Source organism: Symphalangus syndactylus, chromosome X (assembly GCF_028878055.3).
Source record: "Symphalangus syndactylus isolate Jambi chromosome X, NHGRI_mSymSyn1-v2.1_pri, whole genome shotgun sequence".
Taxonomy (NCBI): domain Eukaryota; kingdom Metazoa; phylum Chordata; class Mammalia; order Primates; family Hylobatidae; genus Symphalangus; species Symphalangus syndactylus.
In genome coordinates this window covers 105452604-105470366 of record NC_072447.2, presented here as the reverse complement: position 1 = coordinate 105470366, position 17763 = coordinate 105452604, and the positions used below count along the sequence as shown (strand labels likewise).

Here is a 17763-nt window from a genome sequence, read left to right as displayed (position 1 = left end):
TTATATTATTTTTATAACTGAAATTTTCAAAAAAGCAATTTTTTTCCATTTATTCCCTATATCAGCAAATGGCAATACCATCTATATCAATCACTTAAGCCAGAAAACAGTTCCTTTTCATTCCTGTATCCAACTACCTATAAGATAACTTCCTCTTGGATATCTTCTAGATTCTTCAAACTCAATATATCTAATGTTGAATGCTTTCCATCTTTCCCCTAAACATGTTCTTCCTCCTCTATTCTCAGTCTTAATGAATATAACAATTTAGTCCGTCACCCAAGCCAGAGTCTGGGAATGATTTTTGAGTCCTTCTCCTGTACTATTGGCCTCATCCAATTTTTCACAAAGTCGCCATCCCTGCAGGCTTCCATCATCTCTCTCCAGGTTATTGCTGCAATAGTCATCTTCACAACTGTTGCTGCTTGTATTCACTCTTGCCCCAGTTCATTCTAGCACCATGGCACACACCTGAAATACCAGCTAGTGGGGAGGCTGAGGCTGGAGGATTGCTTGAACCCAGGAGTTCAAGACCAGCCTGGACAATATAGCAAGACCCTATCTCTTAAGAAAAAATGCAAATCTCATGTTTCTCCATTACTTAAAATCTGTCATTGGCTTCCTGTTGCTTTTATTTTATTTTGTTAGTAATTTTGAGACAGGGTCTCACTCTGTCACCCAGGCTGGAGTGCAGTGGTGCAATCTCAGCTCACTGCAACCTCCGCCTCCTGGGTTCAAGAGATTCTCGTGCCTCAGCCTCCCAAGTAGCTGGAATAACAGGTGTGTGCCATCATGCCTGGCTCATTTTTTTTTTTTTTGTATTTTTAGTAGAGGCAGGGTTTCATCTTGTTGACCAGGCTAGTCTTGAACTGCTGACCTCAAATGATCCACCCACCTTGGCCTCCCAAAGTGCTGGGATTACAGGCATGAGCCACTGCACCCAGCCAACTTCCTATTGCTTTTAAAATAAAGTCCAACATTATTGATGAAGCTCAAAAGCCACTTCATAATCTGAAGAACTCCGTTTCCCTAGATATATTGGATTCCTTTCCCTGAAAAGGAGAAAGTTCTTCCATTCTGGTCCTATTTACATTCTGTTTCCTTAGCTTGGAATATTCTTTTCCCTACCTCTTCTGGCTTAACTCTATTTACCTTTCTGTTTTTAACTTAAATATTCCTCCTTCAAGGAATATTTAGTGAATAAATATAGGATTGGCTATGGAAAATCAACTTCCTCATAATTTTGTTACTTGTTTATAGTTATGTCCTCAGAGATATTGCGGGTTTGGTTCCAGATTGCCACAGCAAAGTGAATATCTCAATAAAGCAAGTGACATGAATTTTATGGTTTCCCAGTGCATATAGACATTGCTTATACTATAGTCTATTAAGTGTGCAATATCATTACATCTAAAAAACCAGTGTATGTACCTTAGTTAAAATGTGCTTTATTGCTTTAAAAATGCTAAAAATCATCTGAGTCTTCAGTGAGTCATAATTTTTTTTTTTTTAAGACAGGGTCTTGCTTTGTTACTCAGGCTATAGTGCAGTAGCGCCATCATGGCTCACTGCCACCTTGAACTCCTGGACTCAAGGGATCCTCCTATCTCAGCCTCCCAAGTAGCTGGGACTACACGTGTTTGCTACCATGCCTGGCTATTTTTTAATTTTTTTGTAGTGATAAGATCTCACCATCTTGCTAAGGCTGGTCTCAAACTCCTGGGCTCAAGCAATCCTCCCACCTTAGCCTCCCAAAGTGCTGGGATTACAGGCATGAGCCACTGCGCCCGGCCAACTCTTCATCTTTAGATACCTCATCTGTCTGTATAAGGTATACAGATACATGTATACCTTATACATCTATCTTCTAAGCATAAGGACATTTTTCTACATAACCATAATATTATGAGTTCAACTAAGAAAATTAGCAGTACCTCACTAATCTTCACTAATGTCATCTAATGTAGTTCAGTGCTTCTTGAGGTGTGGTCTGGAGACTGCCTGATGTTTCACAAAGAGATAAGGAGTTTATACCAAAGTGTATATCATAGTACCACATTCTTTTTCTTTTTTTTTTTTTTTTTTTTTTGACATGGTGTCTCACTCTGTCACCCAGGCTAGAGTGCAGCAGCACGATCTCGGCTCACTGCAACCTCCGCCTCTCCGCCTCCTAGGTTCAGTCATTTCTCCTGCCTCAGCCTCCTGAGAAGCTGGGATTACAGGTGCGTGCTACCACACCCGGCTGATTTTTGTATTTTTAGTAGAGACGGGGTTTCACCATGTTGGCCAGGCTGGTTTTGAACTCCTGACCTCAGGTAATCCACCCACCTCGGCCTCCCAGAGTGCTGGGATTACAGGCGTGAGCCACCACACCTGGCCCACATTCTTTTTCTTTTTTTCTTTTCTTTCTTTTTTTTTTTTTTTTTTTTTGAGTGGGAATCTTGCTCTGTCACCCAGGCTGGAGTGCAGTGATGCAATCTTGGCTCACTGCAACCTCTGCTTCCTGGGCTCAAGCAGTTCTCGTGCCTCAGCCTCCCACTTAGCTGGGATTATAGGCATGTGCCATCATGCCTGGCTAATTTTTTTTGTATTTTAGTAGAGATGGGGTTTCACCATGTTAGCCAGGCTGGTCTTGAACTACTGACCTCAAGTGATCTGCCCGCCTCGGCCTCCCAGAGTGCTGGAGTACCGCAGCTGAATTACACAGTGTACTGACTTAGCGACATTGTTCATTTACATCTGTGACTGGCAGGGTAGCACTGCTTTATATTCAATTTCCCCAACTGTCCCCAAAATGTTTTTTATGGCCAATTCACATGTTACATTTGGTGGTTTTGCCTGTGTCTCTTTAGTATCTCTTTTTTTTGGGAGATGGTCTCGCTCTGTCACAGCCCAGGCTGGAGTGCCTCCCAGAGTGCTGGGATCACAGGCATGAGCCTCCGTGTATGGCCTCTTTAGTCTCTCTTAATCTAGAATGATCTCCTCACTTTTTCTTTTTACCCAAGGCACTGACTTTTTAGAAACCAGGTCTGTTCCACATTATGGATTTGTCTGATTTTAAGGTAACCAACTGTCCTGGTTTGCCTAGGACTCTCCTAGTTTGAACACTGATCTTACATCCTGAGAAACCCGTCAGTCCTGGGTAAACCAGGATGTTTTGTTTACGTGTGTTCATGTTTAACTTTTTCTTGACCTAAATTTCTTGTAAACTTGAAGTCAGGTCTAGTGGCTTGATTAGACTCACATTAAAATATTTTTGATGGCCAGGCACGGTGGCTCACGTCTGTAATCCCAGCACTTTGGGAGGCCGAGGTGGGCAGATCACCTGAGATGGGGAGTTTGAGACCAGCTTGACCAACATGGAGAAACCCTATCTCTACTAAAAATACAAAATTAGCTGGGCGTGGTGGCGCATGCCTATGATCCCAGCTACTTGGGAGGCTGAGGCAGGAGAATTGCTTGAACCCGGGAGGCGGAGATTGCAGTGAGCTGAGATTGTGCCATTGCACTGTAGCCTGGGCAACACGAGCAAAACTCCATCTCAAAAAAAAACAAAAACAAAAACACATTTTTGACAAGAATACTTAAGTGGTCTGTGGGCAGTGGCTCAGGTGGAGGCAGGAGGATCACTTAAGCCCAGGAGTTCAAGACCAGACCCAGCCTGGGTAACATAGAGAACCAAATCTTGAGAACCAAAATATGGTTTTTTTTTTTCTGTGTGATAGGGTTTTATATCAGTTTTAAACGTTTTTTTTTGGGGGTTTTTTTTTTTCCAAAAACAGTGTCATGAAGGAAAGTTTTAAAATCTTTTTCTCCAACTTGGGCAATATGGCAAAACCCTATCTCCACAAAAAATAAAAAAATTACCCAGGCACAATGGTGCACACATGTAGTTCCAGCTACTTTTGGAGGCTGAGGCAGAAGGATTGCTTGAGCCTCGGAGGTGAAGGCTGCAGTGAGCCATGGTTTTACCACTGTATTTCAGCCTGCATGACAGAGCAAGACCCTGTCTCAAAAAAATCCAAAATTTAACAATTAGCTGGACGTAGTGGTGCATGTCTGTAGTCCCAGGTACTTAGGAGGCTGAGGTGGGAGGATTGCTTGAGCCCAGGAGGTTGAGGCTGCAGTGAGCCGTGATGGTGCCACTGCACTCCAGCCTGGGTGACACAGCAAGATCCTATCTCAAAAACAAAACAACACCCAAAAACTTAAAGTGATGGTATGTACTTCATGTTGCATCCCATTAGGAGGTACATTATTTCAGTTGCTCACTTGTAGTAAAGGTGATGGTTAGGTTGATGGCCCTCAGAACTCTCCATGTAATTTTCCTCTTTGTAATTAATAAGAAATCTGTGGGATGTTGGCTGGGTGCAGTGGCTCATGCCTGTAATCCCAGCACTCTGGGAGGCTGAGGCAGGTGGATCACCTGATGTCAGGAGTTCAAGACCAGCTTGGACCAACATGGTGAAACCTCGTCTCTACTAAAAATACAAAAATTAGCTGGGCGTGGTGGCACACACCTGTAATCCCAGCTACTTGGGAGGCTGAGGCAGGAGAATCGCTTGAACCCAGGAGGCGGCAGTTGCAGTGAGCTGAGATTGTGCCATTGCACTCCAGCCTGGGCAACAAGAGCAAAACTCCATCTCAGAAAAAAAAAAAAAAAAAGCTATTGGATGTCACTCTAATGCCATGTGACTATCCTGTTTCCAACAACCTCTTCCCTAAAGATTTTAGCATCCGTTGATTACTATTTCCTGACTCAGTCATTTAATATTTTTTAATTTTTAAATTTATTTTGGTCAGATGCAGTGGCTCACACCTGTAATCCCAGCACTTTGGGAGGCTGAAGCGGGAGGATTTCTTGAGTACAGAAGTTTCAGAACAGCCCGAGGAATATGGTGAGACCATGTCTCTACCAAAAAAAAAAAAAAAAAATCTTGGCATGGTGGCACGCACTTGTATTTTCAACTACTTGGGGGTCTGAGGTAGGAGATTAGCTTGAGCCTGAGAGGTAGAGGCTGCAGTAAGCCATGACCAGGTCGTGTTACTGCACTCCAGCCTGGGTGGCAGAGCAAGACCCTGTCTCGACAACAAATAATTACTTTCTAACTTTTTTGTTTATTTTCGTGTACCCACTGATGGTAAATTAATAATTTAATTGGGGATTGAAAAGCCATGATTTCCTAATTCTGTCAATCGGTCTGTGTTTATTAGCTGTCACTTTTTTTTTTTTTTTTGAGACGGAGTTTTGCTCTTGTTTCCCAGGCTGGAGTGCAATGGCGTGATCTCGGCTTACTGCAACCTCTGCCTCTCGGGTTCAAGCAGTTCTCCTGCCTCAGCCTCCCAAGTAGCTGAGATTACATGCACCTGCCACCAGGCCCGGCTAATTTTGTATTTTTAGTAGAAATGGGATTTCACCATGTTGGCCAGGCTGGTTTCGAACTCCTGACCACAGGTTATCCACCCACCTCGGCCTCCCAAAGTGCTGGGATTACAGGCGTGAGCCACTGCACCCAGCCAGCTGTCACTCTTTTATAAAAACGAGCTTTTCCCTATCTAGAGGGTATGAACTAGGGTTCCTCCAAAAAAGCCAGGTAAAGACCTAGGTCTTTCCCTTTTAATACCAATTTTTAGAGCAAAAAGTTAGTATAATAATTGCTTCCTAATAATTACTATGGTGACTTATGGTAAATGCACCTGATAGCAATAACTGAAGCATAGCCTGAGAATGGCCCTGTATGGCAGATGCACCTGAATGCGATAGGGAGTTTCCAGCTCAGGAACACAGAGATCCATTTCTGATCTATGGGGAACATCTGAGCTCCTGGCCTGTCCCGTGAAATGCAGGCCATACAGGGAATTGAGGCCCTCTGTTTTGGTTTAAATGAAGGTTTCCAGCTGCAGGTTGTTAGGGGGAGGGTGTTAGGTGAAAATGCTATATAAACCCCATGCTTTTGCAAGTGGTCACAGTTCCGTCCAGCCCATCACCACTGGACTCTCCTCTGAATGTAAGCCCCCCCCCCCCCCCCCAGTTAAAACAAAACCAAAACAAACAAACAAAAAAAAACACCATGTCTTGTTTGCTGTCTCTGGATCTGTTCTTCAGCCTCTTGAATCTGATTCTGTCCAAATTGGAGTTGACAGTGGTCTGGCACAATAGTGGCAAAGTTGTTTCCCCCCACTTTTTTTTTTTTTAATATCACTTGATTCAGTGATTTTCTTATTTGAATTCCATGTTTTAAGTTCAGTTCAATTATTTTCCTTTTGATGCTCAAATTTCCTACAGTTTGGCCAGTGGGAGTCCCTTCAGCTGCCTCTCGTGTCACTTAACATGCCTCCATTAGTATTTGAGCACTTCCTTAGATTCTGGCACAAGATTCCCAGGGTCACTTCACATTTTCCTTGCCCCAGTCCTGGAACCAGCCATTTCCAATGAGCCCTGGTTCCTTTCAGTGTAGAATGGTGTTTAGAAACCAAGATCCCGGCTGGGTGCAGTGACTCACGCCTGTAATCCCAGCACATTGGGAGGCTGAGGTGGAAGGACTGCTTGCATCCAGGAGTTTGAGACCAGCCGGGGCAACATAGTGAGACCTCCATCTCCACACACACACAAAAATTTTCTGGGCTTGGTGGTGTGTGCTTGTAGTCCCAGCTACTCAGGAGGCTGAGGCGGGAGGATTACTTGGGCCTGGGAGGTCGAGGCTCCAGTGAGCCATGATTGTACCACTGCACTCCAGCCTAGGCAACAGCGTGCGGCCCAGTCTCAAAAAATATATAAAAAATATTGATGCCTGGGCCCCAGACATTCCAATTTAATTGGTTTGGGGAGGGTCTTAGTCATCAGTCTTTTTAAAATTACTGTCCACCCTGCCCGGTGATTCTAGTATGCAGTCAAGGTTGTGAACCAGTAGTTGAGTTTTACCTGTCAAAGTGTGATCCCTGGACCAGCAGCTTTGGCATCACCTGGAAACTTGTTAGAAATGCACACATTTGGGCTCTCCCCCAACTGAATCAGAAACACTGGGGCTAGGGCAATCTAATTTAACATGTCTTTCAGGTGATTCTGGTATGCATTCAAGTTTAGGAACCACTGGTTCAGAGCAACTATTCTCAGCCTTGGTTGCACATCACCTGGAGACCGTCAAAAACAAGTTCCTGAGTGTCATCACTTCACATTCTGATTTAATTCATTTTGGGTGTAGCCCTAGCATCATTATTTTAAAAGCTCTCCAGATGACTCGTGTGTAGCCAAGGATGAGAATCACTTTGGATTTTTGGTCTCTAAGCCCGGTGTTTGGTGTGATGAGTAAAAGTGCACACCAGGTTGCAGATAAAACGGAACTACAGTAGTTGGGTAATACATAGGCCAGATAGCTTGTCTTTCTGCTTGTTACTCTTCTAGACTTACCCAGGTGTTCTGAGCACTGGTTTGCAGTCCTTTGCAAAGGTTTTTATTTCTTTTTTTTTTTTTTTTTTTTTATTATACTTTAGGGTTTTAGGGTACATGTGCACAATGTGCAGGTTTGTTACATATGTATCCATGTGCCATGTTGATTTCCTGCACCCGTTAATTCGTCATTTAGCATTAGGTGTATCTCCTAATGCTGTCCCTCCCCCCTCCCCCCACCCCACAACAGTCCCCGGAGCGTGATGTTCCCCTTCCTGTGTCCATGAGTTCTCATTGTTCAATTCCCACCTATGAGTGAGAACATGCGGTGTTTGGTTTTTTGTCCTTGTGATAGTTTACTGAGAATGATGTTTTCCAGTTTCATCCATGTCCCTAGAAAGGACATGAACTCATCATTTTTTATGGCTGCATAGTATTCCATGGTGTATATGTGCCACATTTTCTTAATCCAGTCTATCGTTGTTGGACATTTGGGTTGGTTCCAACTCTTTGCTATTGTGAATAGTGCCGCAATAAACATACTTGTGCATGTGTCTTTATAGCAGCATGATTTATAGTCCTTTGGGTATATACCCAAGAGCTTCTGCACAGCAAAAGAAACTATCATCAGAGTGAACAGGCAACCTACACAATGGGAGAAAATTTTTGCAACCTACTCATCTGACAAAGGGCTAATATCCAGAATCTACAATGAACTCAAACAAATATACAAGAAAAAAACAAACAACCCCATCAAAAAGTGGGCAGAGGACATGAACAGACACTTCTCAAAAGAAGACATTTATGCAGCCAAAAAACACATGAAGAAATGCTCATCATCACTGGCCATCAGAGAAATGCAAATCAAAACCACAGTGAGATACCATCTCACACCAGTTAGAATGGCCATCATTAAAAAATCAGGAAACAACAGGTGCTGGAGAGGATGTGGAGAAATAGGAACACTTTTACACTGTTGGTGGGACTGTAAACTAGTTCAACCATTGTGGAAGTCAGTGTGGCGATTCCTCAGGGATCTCGAACTAGAAATACCATTTGACCCAGCCATCCCATTACTAGGTTTTTATTTCTTTAAAGCACTTCCTTTCTCATTCCTTCTGCCATTATTTTGGGGGGTGTGGTAGAAAGTAGGGCTAAGGTATCATCAGTTACTAGTAATTCTAGCGAAAGATTATAATTCCTAGCCTAAGTTAATAAAATTAACTCTCAGGCTGGGTGCGGTGGCTCGCGCCTATAATCCCAGCACTTTGGGAGGCCAAGGCAGGTGGATCATCTGAGGTCAGAAGTTCCAGACCAGCCTGGCCAACATGGTGAAACCCCATCTCTACTAAAAATACAAAAAATTAGCTGGGCACGGTGGTGGGCGCCTGTAATCCTAGCTACTCAGGAGGCTGAGGCAGGAGAATCACTTGAACCCAGGAGGTGGAGGTTGCAGTGAGCCGAGATTGCGTTATTGCACTCCAGCCTGGGCAACAAGAGCGAAGCTTCGTCTCAAAAAAAAAAATTAACTCTCATACATGTGAGAGAAAAGTGAACTCATTTTAATATTAAAGTAGGACAGTTATCCTCAGCCTGCTTCCCACTCCTCTTCTAGAACAGGCTTCTTCTCATTAGGCTCATCTTAGAGTTGCTGAACCAATGAGTGCAAATTTTGTCATTGCCCTTTCAGATTTGGAGTTTCACCTACTACGGTGGTTTCCAGTCTTGGCTGCACATCATTGGAATCACCTGAGGGAGCTTTTTAGAAAACTTCCTAGTTCCTGGGATTCGATCCTCCAGAGATTCTGATTTAATTGGTCTGGAGTGTGGCCCAAACATCTGAATTTTTAAAAGATCCCCAAGGTGATTCTAATTTGTAGTCAGTCAGGGTTATGATCCTCTGATTAGGGCTGTGGTTCCCAAACTTGTATGTATATTAAAATCTCCCAGGGATCTTTCCAAACTTCCAAGTGCAGACCACACCCAGACCAGTTGAATCATCACAATCGCTGGAGGTGGGACACAGGCGTTGGTAATATTAACATTTCCCCGGTGATTCCCATATGCAGCCAGCATTGAGAAGCACAGTATTATGGTATTAGATAATACCCTTTGATTGTTTTTGGGCTGGAAGGGAGAAGATGATTGTCATTTGTTGAGATGTAAGTCTTCCAACCCTTTATCTTCAAAATCACATTGGAAATTTATAGCTTACAGAGGCATCATTGTCACTTTCCTAAGGAATATATTTCAAAATGGCATGCCCATAAAGTGCAGTCGTGAAGCTCCCTTAGTACTTGCCAATTAATGTTAGTGCAAAAGGACAATTGAAATGAAACACAGCTATTATGTCTGACACTTAAAAATTTTCCATCAGGTGATTCTATTTCATTAATACATGTATTTCCACATTATGTTTCTCATTGTCTCTCTTCAAAGGAGACTAAGCAGGGTGGCAGTGCCCACATGTGGCCCAGAGCCACACAATGGAGGAACATGTAAATATCCTCAAGTCCATTCGTAACTGTTAGGGACATTCATGATACCTGGAGGGGAGAGGCCTTTGCTCTGAGGACCTACAAAAGGAATTGAAATATTTCAGGATATTGGTATTTACTATTTGCCTTTACTGATTACCTTTATACGTAACCAAGCCAAGGAATATCAGAGAAGAGAGGGCTATACTAAGCTGTTTAGTAGTCTGTCTCCTCCAACTAGACTGTAAGGTTTAAGAGGACAAGAGCTATATCTTGGTCACTGTTGTATATGTAACACCTAGCACAGTGTCTGAAATATGGCAGGTGCTTAGATAGGCGATATAGCATACTGGCTAAGCAGAGCAGTTTTGGAGTCAGGCTGACCTGGCCTAAATCCTGACTCTATCACTTACATGCTCTGTGATCTAGGACAAGTTACTTGACCTCCCCAATGCTCTTTTTACCACTCATCTCCATGTAAAATAAGGATAATAATAGCACTTATCTCATGGAGATTGCTGTGACCAATTAGTGAAACAATCTATGTATATATAAAACACTTTGCAAATTGCTTGGCACATAGCATGCATGAAATGGATGTCATTCTTTTTTTTTTTTTTTTTTTTTTTGCGACAGAATCTTGCTCTGTTGCCCAGGCTGGAGTGCAGTGGCACCATCTTGGCTCACTGCAACTTCCACCTCCTGGGTTCAGGTGATTCTCCTGCCTCAGCCTCCCGAGTAGCTGGGATTACAGGCATGTGCCACCACGCCTGGCTAATTTTGTAATGGGTGTCATTCTTAATCAACCGATTATTTGTTGACAAATAAATGGATGTCATGGCCTGCTTTCCCTTCCCATTATTGAGATTAACTGGCAAAAATAATTTGTTTCCTGTAAGTTTTCTTTTTTTTCTTTTTTGAGATGGAGTCTCACTCTGTCACCCAGGCTGGAGTGCAGTGGCATGATCCTGGCTCACTGCAACCTCTGCCTCCCGGGTTCAAGTGATTCTCCTGCCTCAGCCTCCTGAGTAACTGGGATTACAGGCGTGCACCACCATGCCTGGCTAATTTTTGTATTTTTAGTAGAGATGGGATTTCACCATGTTGGCCAGACTGGTCTCAAACTCCTGACCTCAAGTGATCCGCCCACTTCAGCTTCCCAAAGTGCTGGGATTACAGGCGTGAGCCACTGCACCAGGCCAATTTTCTGTGTTTTCAATAATTAATTTTAGGCAAGTCAAACCAAACACATTGCAGAGTCCCTTCCCTGTTGGTGTGGGTGTTTCTCAGCATTTATGTTTTAGTCAAATATTACAGCTTCTAGTAAAAAATTATATACGGTTTGAAGAAAAACGAAACATAGAAAGCAGACAAGGAAGGCTATCTCTCTCATTTTGTCACCTTCATAATGTTGGTTGCTAAAAATAACCTACTTGTCAAATCGTTTTGTACTACTGTGAGAAGTGCTAATGTAAGACATGTTTTCCGAAAATAACTGTGATGAGGCATCATGGATTAAGGGCTTTGGTACAGAAGTGATGGAGTTCCCTTCTGGGTAGAGTGGCTCAGGATCATAACTTGTTAGAACACCTACTAGCTTGCCCTTTCAACTCCTTAAGAGGAAACCTGTTTGTAGGATTTTTTTTTGGTAAACTAACCAATCTATACATGTTGTATGGGATCCGGAATTAAATCTTGAACAACAACAACGAAAAGGACATTAGTGAAAAAACCAAAGTCTAAATAAAGTCTATTGTCTAGTAACTAGTATGATGCTGATGTTAATGTTAATGTGATAGTTTTGATCAGTGTACCAGAAGATGAGATGCTACCGTTAGGGGAAGCTGGGTGAAGGGTATACATGAACTTTCTGAACTATAGTTACAACTCTTGAGTAAATCTAAAATTATTTCAAAATGCAAAGTTAAAAGAAACTAACTATAGTCTCTGGAAAACTAAATATACTGATTGAAAGCTAATTTTAGAAAAACCAGGTCTGAAAAAAAAAAAAATAAATAAAAAAAAATAAAAAAAAAAAAAAAAAAGAAAAACCAGGTCTGGACAGGTGTTAAGGCCACATCTCGAGGGAGAGAATTTTACTCACTCAGATACCCAGATATGTGCTATATGTTTGACTGACTGTAAGTACCACCCCTGACAAGGTGACAAGAGGGGTAGCGTGTAACAATTCTTTTACAAATATGGAACTTCTAGAAGCCTATCAAAAAAAAAAAATCTAGTTCCTTTCTTTCCATATAAGCAAGGCTAGTTGAAAACACAGTGGCCCAACTAAAAGAGGTTCAATATAAGTTATTTTTTGGTTTTTTGTTTGTTTTTTGAGTAGCGTCTCACTCTGTTGCCCAGGCTGGGTACAGTGCTGTGATTATAGCTCACTGCAGCCTCAGTCTCCTGGGCTCAAGTGACCCTTTTGTTTCAGCCTCCTGAGTAGCTGGGACTACAGGCACGTGCCAACATGCCTGGCTAATTTTTGATTGTTAGTAGAGATGAGGTCTCACTATGTTGCCCAGGCTGGAAATGTAAATTTTCTTAATCTCCCATCTTAGACTTATTTGGTCGGCTTGGAGTTAGGAAGGAATTTCTCACTGTAGTGCCAAACCTGAAATGGTAACTGTGTTTGAGCAAGTTCCCTGAACATAAGGGGGTGAGGGGAGGAAGAGGAACGATCCAGGCCATTTTTGTTGATACATAATAGTTGCACATATTTTTTCGGATACATGTGATGTTTCGATATATGCATACAATGTGTAATGATAACATCAGGGTAATTGAGATATTTGTTGCCTCAAACATTTTTTCTTTGTTGGGAATGTTTAAACTCTTCTAGCTGTTTTGAAATATACAATAAATTATTGTTAACTATAGTCACCCTACTGTGCTATTGGACATTAGAACTTATTCCTTCTATTATAACTGTATGTTTGTATTCATTAACCGACGTCTCTTTCTCTGCTCCCCCCTCCACCCTTCCCAGCCTCTGGTATCTATCATTCTATTCTCTACCTCCATGAGATAACTTTGTTAGCACCCAAATATGAGTGAGAACATATGATATTTGTCTTTGTGTGCCTGGCTTATTTCATTTAACATAATGACCTCTAGTTCCATCCACGTTGCTCCAAATGACGGGACACCAGCCCCCTTAGTATTCAGTTCTCCTTTAGTCCCTGAACCACATTATCAGTGGCATTAACTCCTGTGTTAGCTAAAAGACAGGTGTCTTTGTAACCTAGTGTAATCAGCATGACAATTTTCTAAAAAAAAAATGTATATTAAGAATGTGTTGGAGTAGGGGGTGTGGAATATAAAAGAACTGTGGAACTCTTCATTCTTTTAAGTTCTTTAGAGAAGTGCTCTTATATGTATGCTTTACGTAGTTAGGATCAGCATGATGTATATCTGCTCTTTCCTATTCTGCTGTTTTCACTTAACATTATTTCACAATCTGGTTTCCACCCACACAGTGCACATAATTGCCATCTTTAATGGCTGTGTAATATTCCATTGTATTGAATAGCATGCCAGTTGTTAGGACTGGGCTTATTTTTCTGAGCAGATCTAAAGGCCTGCTGTCTCATAGCACCAGAGTTCTATTTTAGTTCCTGGATGTGGCGACTAGCATGAGCGTGGGATCGCGTGGGATCCCTGAGTCATCAGTGCACAGCACAGCCTGAGTGCTTTGTTAACATTGCTCTCCCACCACCCAACAGCAGAGCCACCTCAGGCTCCCTGGACCAGAGCCTGGCACTTACTGGGCACAGGGGTGGAAGTACATTCCCCCTGAGCTGATACTATCTATGTGCCATTAGCAGAAAGCATCTGCCACCTTCTCCTGCCTGGGATAACAATTGTTTCCTTCAGAGCTTGACATGAGAAAAAAGGCAAGGGGAGTGGGAGAACATTTTATTACAGCTGAAGGAATAAGGTATAGATCAGGGGTGCCATGGCTTTTTCTTTTAGTTGCAGCTATAAAAATACAGCGGGATGAGGGGATGGTTTCAGTCTTGGAAAGTTGGGTGACAGTTCTCATTCTCTATACTCCTTCATGTCAGAAATTTAAGTTTTGGTCTTCCCATAAAGGATTTACAGGGTTGAGTAACAAAGCAGTGAGTCCAGGCTTGACCCTTAAGTCAGTCATAGCCATCTTATGGTTAAGAATACTGGTTGGCAGGATTCTCCTGAGAAGAATGATGCTGTGTTGAGTGCACTTATTACATTTTGCCAGTAGCAACTGCCTTGAAAATGAGTGATCTGAAGATGTTATTGAGAGGAAAGAGCAATATTCAAAACACAACTGGGGCTGGGCACAGTGGCTCACACCTGTAGTCTCAGCACTTTGGGATGCCAAGGTGGGAGGATTGCTTAAGCCCAGGAGTTCAAGGTTGCAGCGAGCTGTGATTGTGGCACTGTGCTACAATCTGGGTGACAGAGCAAGACCCTGCCACTAAAACAAAAATAAAAACACAACTGGTATGGCCCAAACACCCAACACTTGAATCTCTGGGAGTTTTATAACTAGTTTAGCTACTACTGGTTTCCATGCTCCAACCCTGAATTATCACTGTTCTTTCTTAACCTTTGCTGCGTGCTAACTATATGACTCATTTCCTACAGAGGTCATAGATTGCTTACAACCCTGCTGACAGAGTGCTACTGGCAGGTAGACATAACACATGAATGACAAGTGAGGACTGGAGTGCAGGAGTTGAAAACCATTCAGAGCAGAAGGACCTCTCTACCTATTCATAGTGAATTCTCTAGTCAGAAAGCCCAGGTCTGTCCCTGAAAGATAAGACAGAAACATACCCAGAGCTATATGAGTGAATGATAGGCCAGGGTCATTCAGAAGCTGCAAGTGCTTCTGATGGGAGCTACATTCTAAACATCCTGGAGAGTGACTATTGACAACTAAAGAAAAGAAACCCCAAGGCAACCAGTTGCCTTTAAGAAAATTTGCCCTCCAGGCTCAAGAAACTATCCATTTCTTGGTCCCTGGGCTGCCCCACTGAGAAAGAGATTTGTAAAACCTCTTTGGCAGATTTAGGATTCTCAAAGAGAAAAATATGGGAGGCATTGGTTGTAATTACCCTAGATTCTCTATTCACTTTGTACTTGAGAGTCTAAGACATCTCTCTTTGGGTTGTTTTCTACAGAAAAGTGGATACCTATCCCAGAAGGGGGACTATCGCTTTCTGATGATCTCACCGAGCTCCTTCCCTAAATCAACATAATAGTAGCTAACACTTAATATCCTACTTAGGATGTGCCAGGCACTATTCTAAGCATTTTTGTGTGTATCATCCCTTTTACACTTTACAGCAGGCCTTTGAGGTAGACACTGTTATTCCTGCCTTCACTGGGAGAAATTGCCTGGTCACCCAGCTTGGTAAGAGGTTTGGAAAGTATGTTAACAGCCTGTAGCAACACAATTAAGATTCACTCAAAAAGAGATTTTTTTTTTCTTTACATGACTAAGGGTACACTGATTGTATTGGGAGGGGGTTATCTAAATAACTTTTTGTGATTGACAGATTCTATGTAGGAAAATTCGGTTGACACCCAGGAACACCTACATTGCACAAAAGGAAGTATGCCAATATACTGAAATTCAGTTTTGTTAGATGTTGTTCAACTTAGATTCTTCACCCAGCTCACCTTCATAGGGTACAATCCCATCCCTTTTTCCCATCCACTTCCCCTTCTCTATTGGCTGAGAAAGTATGCCTGCCTCATAAACACACATGTTATAAAGAGAAATGTGCATGATCCAATTTTCTTACGGTTTGTTGATTCGTAGTCTCCTGCCTCATAAAACTCTTATTCAGGAGAGATATTTGTTGCATCCCCAGGTGAGAATGATTGTCAGCAGAATTCTCCAGTGATATTTATCAGGCAAATTGGAGGAAGGTAGATGAGCTGAGAGGCCAAAGAAGACCCAGGGAGGATACAGTATTTTTGAACAGAGTAGAGCACTGGCTTGGGCACATGAGATCTGGATTTTTAGGAGCAGCTCTGCCAGCCATCAGCTGTACCATCTTGGGCAAGCCACTTAACCTCTCTGTACCTCAAGTTCCTCATTTTTATAACAACACGGGTTGGGCCGGAGGCTCTGTAAGTTTCCTTTCAGCTTCATAATTCTAAGCTGTGCCTCAGTCAGAATCCTATCAAAGACCTATAAGGTGCTTGGGATGGTTTCCTTGAAGATAAGAGCAAATGATGCAGCCATCTACAGTGTCAGACCTTCCAGATGGGGTTGTAAGAGGGATCTTTCTGTACAAAGTTTCTATCCCTCAGAAGCAGTTATGAGTTAGTTCATTTATACTGCTTGGTGAGATGGTATAGGGTAGAGCAAGGGTTATGGAGTAGGACTTTAGTTTGAAAACCATTTCTGCCACCTCCTGTCCCAGGGTCCCCAGGGAAAAATTATTTAACCTCTCTGAACATCATCTTCTGCCTCTGTAAGATGGTGGTGGTAGAATCAACTTCAGAGGCTTTTGAAGATGAAAGGTAATTATATATATAAAGCATTTAGCCCAGCACCTGGCAAAATGGAAGTGCTGAATCAACAATGTGTGCTACCACTATTGGTGTGCTTATTGATATTAACATAATTCTCCTGACACGGGCATGGATATACTTCAGCATTTTTTCTTTCTTTTTTTTTTTTTTGAGACAGAATCTTACTCTGTTGCCCAGGCTGGAGTGCAGTGGTGCAATCTTGGCTCACTGCAACCTCCACCTCTGGGGTCAAGTGATTCTCTGGCCCCAGCCTCCCCAGTAGCTGGTGTTACAGGCTCGTGCCACCATGCCTGGCTAATTTTTGTATTTTTAGTAGAAATGGGGTTTCACCATATTGGCCAGGGTAGTCTTGAACTCCTCACCTCAAGTAATCCACCCGCCTCGGCCTCCCAAGGTGCTAGGCATGAGCCACCGCACCCGGCCAGCATTTTTTCTTAGATAAAGCTTTCTCTTTCTTTCTGGCTTTAAGTAGCCCTAGAGTCAGAAAGATCGGGATTGAATTCCCTGCTCTGCTTTTTTTTTCCTCACCCCCAAATTTTAAAATTCAATTTAATTTCTAAATTGATATATATGTATACATTTTGTGGGTACGTATGATAATTTAATACATCATATAATTTATGAAGATCAAATCAGTGTAATTGGTATATCCATCACCTCTAATATTTGTCTTTATGCTAGAACATTTGAGTTATTCTCTTCAAGCTATTTTGAAGTATACAATAGATGATTATAGTCACCCTACCAATCTGTCAAACTGTATATATGAATCCATTAATCAGCCTCTCTTCATCTCCCGCCCCAACCCCCACCGCCCCGCAGTTTCCTGTCCTCTGGAAACTGCCAGTCTATTCTCTATCTTCATGAGATCCACTTTTTTTTAAGCTCCCACATATGAGTGAGAACATCCTGCTGTGCTTTTTTTTTTTTTATTATTATACTTTAGGTTTTAGGGTACATGTGCACAATGTGCAGGTTCGTTACATATGTATCCATGTGCCATGTTGTTTTGCTGCACCCATCCTGCTCTGCTTTTTGTAGGCTGTGGAGCCTTGGGCAAGTTTGACTTTTCTGCCCCTTAGTTTCCTCATCTGTGAAATGCAGTCAGGTATAGTGCTTACCCCCAAGGGTTGTTGTGAATAAGATAATGGAAATAAAGAACTTAGCACTGTGGGCCGGGCGCGGTGGCTCACGCCTGTAATCCCAGCACTTTGGGAGGCTGAGGCGGGTGGATCATGAGGTCAGGAGATCGAGACCATTCTGGCTAACACGGTGAAATCCCGTCTCTACTAAAAATACAAAAAGTTAGCTGGGCATGGTGGCGGGCGCCTGTAGTGCCAGCTACTCGGGAGGCTGAGGCAG

At 42.5% G+C, this 17763-nt stretch overlaps 1 protein-coding gene across 1 annotated transcript in view; it reads left to right on the top strand.

Moving 5' to 3' along the window:
* Positions 1-17763, top strand: part of TRMT2B (tRNA methyltransferase 2 homolog B) — an 87887-nt gene that overhangs the window by 43622 nt on the left and 26502 nt on the right. The window lies entirely within an intron of this gene.